The 4,674-nt window shown below is 40.3% G+C and overlaps 1 pseudogene; it reads left to right on the forward strand.

The window, feature by feature from the left end:
* The first annotated feature begins 948 nt into the window (after positions 1-948).
* Positions 949-4,253, forward strand: LOC125315129 (annotated as a pseudogene).
* Positions 4,254-4,674: the final 421 nt, after the last annotated feature.

Consider the following 4,674-nt stretch of genomic DNA (forward strand, 5'->3'; position numbering starts at 1 on the left):
GTCATCGAGGCAGATTTGAGTACGGGGACGTGATTTTGGCTTTTGCAATCGGATTGTAAAATTTGAGTTGGAGATTGATGGGACAAGGCGGGGTTGCGGAGTCTTCTTGAAGAGGCAGCAATCGGACGTAGCCGTAGGGGCTGGGGCAGAGTAACATGGGGAAGAGAAGGGGAGTGGGAATATTTTCCTCTTTGAATGTGTTTTTTTATTGATTGAAAATGTTTTTCTTGACTACTTTATTTTTGTGAATTAAACGCCAAAAGTTCAAAAAAGATTTTCCTAAAAGTTGTTTTTTTGTTACATAAATGGACCTAGTTTTGTGTTTTTGCAATTCTTTTTCTCTTTGTTTGACCCAAAAAAATTATTTTTCTCTTTTTGTCTCTTAGTTTTTCTTTCCCTTATAATTTATGTTGTCTGATGTGGCAATACCATCACCTTGAATAAGTAATGGTGACTTGGACGACCATTATAGATTTGAGAATCAAGTGAAAGTTGAGGATATATTTCGAGATAAAAAAAAAAATTAGAGATAGATTTGAGATTATAACTAAAGTTTTGAATTTCTTAGGGAATGAAGCCAGATCGAGGATGTGGCGTTTAATCCGATAAGATAACTCTACACGACACTTGGGCAAGTAATGATTTTCTGTAGAGAATTCCCGATTTATGGAAATAGAGTAATGGAGGCTATATTTGACTAAACAATAACTTCATGTGCCTCCTTACCGCGGACTGGATTGATGTTTGGAATTTTCTGTTTGGAGTAACCAATTTGTGCCTTTTCAGGGAATTAATATTATATGGTTTTATCATTTGGCGACAATAACATCATCAATCTCGGTAAGGTTCTTTTGTGAGAAGGTCGCCTCAAGAACAAAGGCAAATCGCACAAACCACCACCAACCACCTCCTCCTCCTCCTTCAGTGAGCCCCGTGACACTACCGTACATGGCTTGCGGTAGCCAGCGGCCGAGGGAAAATGGGGGTGCCAAGCTAGATGTCGCGACTGGACCTCGTCTTGATAGTCCTCACTTCTTCAAGTTCATTCTCTCCGACACCCTTCAATCTGGGAAGCTCGTAAGTCCCACGTTTCCAAACAGTCTGTTTCTTATGATTCAGCTCCAATGTCTCGAGAGTTTCTGTCTTGGTTTAGAACCTTCGCCCTCGTGCTGTGTACATACAATCTGGAGATCTTGCTATGCATTTGGCTTTGTATCAACATCTTGATTCTTGCGAAAAGAAAGAAAGAACAAAAACCCTGAAGAAAAAAGTGTTCAATTTTGAATTATTCTAGATGAAAAATGAGTTCTTTAACTTGGAATTGAGGATTGGTTGACTAAGGATAGTGTGGACAAAGGTGTTGGGTCTCTCTAGCTTTACACTCGTTCATGAAGCAACTATAACTGGAATTCAATCCTTAGTTGCCCGGTGAAACCGATCTTTCATCACCGTGTTGCAGAACTTAAAATTTGCTCAGTGCTCTACCTTTTCTCCCTTGCATTTTTTATCTAATTTTGCTGAATTCGAGTCCCGGACCTATGACTTTTGAGTTTTCCTTAATAGGGAATTCCGAAAAAATTCTTGGGAAGATATGGAAAGGATCTCTCAAGCTTGGTGCTACTCAAGGTTCCGGGCAGCTCGACTTGGAGAATTGGAGTAGAAAAGCCTAACGACGGCACGGTTTGGTTGTGTAAAGGGTGGCGAGAATTTATGCAGCATTAGTCCGTTGGTCATGGTCACCTCATAGTTTTCAAATATGAAGGAAACTCCACTTTTCACGTGATGATATTTGATAAGAGTGCTTCGGAGATTGATTATTTGTCGAGCTGCATATCAAACCTCAGGAGTGGATTTATCTCGCCAAAGAGGGAGGATGTGGTAGAACTTGAAGATTCGGAGGATTGCACTCCTCGTCAAAAAATGAGGGTCGAACCTCATTCACCATGTTCTCAGTCGAGTCCAAGCTGCTCATCACAAGATCTCGAAGGTGTGTCTTGTCATTTTATGAGTCTTGTTTCTTCTTACAGAGCTCTCTCCTTTGTTGGTTATTTTTCAAGTACTTGAGAACTTTTTGATAAGCTTGTTTATGTTGACTGATAACTTTATGATTTCCATCATGCTTATTGTGGTTAAGTAGTTCCAACTTCTAAGGTGAAGAGAAGCAAATTTTTCGTTTGGTCAACTTATCTAGATCTTGATTTCCATGACGATATTTTCTCCATTCTGCGTTAAATATGTTCATGGTAGTAAATCAATCAATGAAAAGTTCAAACTGGCGTCATAGAAATATTTCTTTTTTTCAAAGAACAGAAGGGATCGGACAGTCTAGATGCAGAGTGAGCCATCCTGAGCTGAATTATGGTGGCCTGACAAGTTCGCGTCCTCTTCCTAGTTTTGAATTTGCCAGCGAATTTGACTCAGAGTATCCTTTTTTCAAGGTGGTGATCCGGCCATCTTATATTGGACATGGTACACTGGTAAGATCGAGAACTTAATTCACTACTATTTTGGCTTTTTTCCTAAGCTGATTGGATTTCTGTAGGAAACTACTTAGCGTTTTCCTTGGGTCTGTTATATCCCATTTGTCTAAAAAAGGCAAAGATCCTCTACCGCTCATGCTAATTCTAAGATCAGAGACTTCGACATTTTGACTTTTTTCCTGTCAAGACTGTTCATGGAGTCGCTAAAACCACCATATCGGCCTACATTTTGATTGCTTTCTTGAATAAGGGAATGCTTCCCCAGTCCTTCTTATAAAGCACGGGTTATTCAAACGTGTGTGGGCAGAATGTTCCTCGTGGTTTCATCAGACAGCACATCCGGAAAATGAAGGAACTCGCAACTCTTACGCATTCAGACAGAACATGGCCGGTGAAGCTTAGGAGCTATCCAAATGCAGCGGCATTCTCTTCTGGTTGGATGGCATTTGTGAGAGGAACTCGCTTGCGTGTAGGAAATGTCTGCGTGTTCGAGCTAATTGATAGAGATGACATTGTATTCAGAGTCTACGTTATCAGCAGAGCAGGTAGAAACTTGATTTACATTGTGCGAAGTGGAACTTTAGGCTGGTTATGGCATGACACGAATTCTATGCTAAAGATCTTCATAGTCGGTTAAAGAATTATTCACGGCAATAATGTCTCTTAAAGTTCTCATTTTAATGCCAGACAGGAACAAATGGTCTAGATGCAGAATGAACCATTCTGAGCCGGTATTTCGTGGTCCTACTCTTCTGAGGCCTCTCAGGACTACTGAGTTAGCCAGCGAATTTGATTTGGAGCATCCCTTCTTCAAAATGGTGATACGACGGTCTCATTTTAGGACATTGGTATAATCTCGAGCCTAATCCATCACTGCCATATCTCAAGTTTGATTACGATCTCTATCTAATCTTTCTTCAGTGTTTTCCTTGGTTGATTTGGTTTGTATGGGGAATCATATGACAATAGATAGTTTCCTTGGAGTAAGCGCAGGGCATTCCAGTGGTGGAGTAATGCGGAATCAGGAAAAAAGGAAGAAAAAACAGAAGTAAAGGCTGTAATAATGTCGGGACTATCCATTCACTTGGATATCCTCGACAAGCTGCTCCATCACTTTCCGCATGAAAGGATGGACAGTCACTTGAATTGAGTACTAACCTAAAATGGCAATTAATGTTCTGTAATTTGTTTGAAAATGCTTTACATTGCGGGTTAAGATCGATGGCTTTCATGAGCCTCTTAAGACTGTTGGCTAAAGCTCCTGAAACTCGCTAATATGGCCTTGTGTGCTTTTTTTTTCCAAGAGTGCTTGCTTAAATTATTGTCCTTCGTTCAGCATACATAGCATACGCTGGTTATTCAAACGTTTACTCATGTGCAGCGTGTTCCCGGCAAATTCGTCCGGCAACATATTGAAGAAAACAAGAAAACGGCAACTCTTATGTATTCAGACAGATCATGGGCAGTGAATCTCTCAAGATATAAGCGGGACGCCCACTTGTTGTTCTCTGCTGGGTGGCCTGCGTTTGCAAGAGAAGCTCATTTGCGTGTAGGAAATGCCTGCGTTTTTGAGCTTTTTGACAGGGATGATGTTGTGTTCAAAGTCTCCATCTTAAATAATGGTGATGAGCACGAGATTCACCTCGATTGAGGCGATCGTGGGTCTGTGTTACTCTAGGCGGTGTTCGCAGCATCGATGTGAATCCAGGATTCCTAATAATGCCTCCTTTATTCAGCAGTGGCGAATCAATAAGAAGAAAACTCTTTTCTGTTTATGATTTCGTGCTAGCTTCGATTCTATACTTCGATTTTGGCAAGAGTTTCTCAGATTTGGCGCGTCTTTAAGGGTTCTGGTTGCTCGACTCACCTGAAGTGTTCATATGGATTCTCCTAACATCTCATTGTTATGTCTTAAGTGCCAAAGCTTTTTGTAAGAATAAAACTGTACACAGAAAGCAGTCCATTCGTTTGGTTTTTGCATTCCTCGCCTTTTGGCCTATCAACATTATGTTTTGTTTATATTGTTTTATGGCCAAATGAAAACAAAATTAAAAGAGCATTTATAGAAATTTGCATGGGTAAGGCTAGATTGTACAGTGTTCCAATTCAGGTTATACATGAATGAACCGATTGAGAAATCAATGCTGTGAACTTAAGAACTGATTTTTAGGTGTTAACACTCATTTATCTCTAT

The sequence above is a fragment of the Rhodamnia argentea genome, chromosome 5, assembly GCF_020921035.1.
Source record: "Rhodamnia argentea isolate NSW1041297 chromosome 5, ASM2092103v1, whole genome shotgun sequence".
Taxonomy (NCBI): Eukaryota; Viridiplantae; Streptophyta; class Magnoliopsida; order Myrtales; family Myrtaceae; genus Rhodamnia; species Rhodamnia argentea.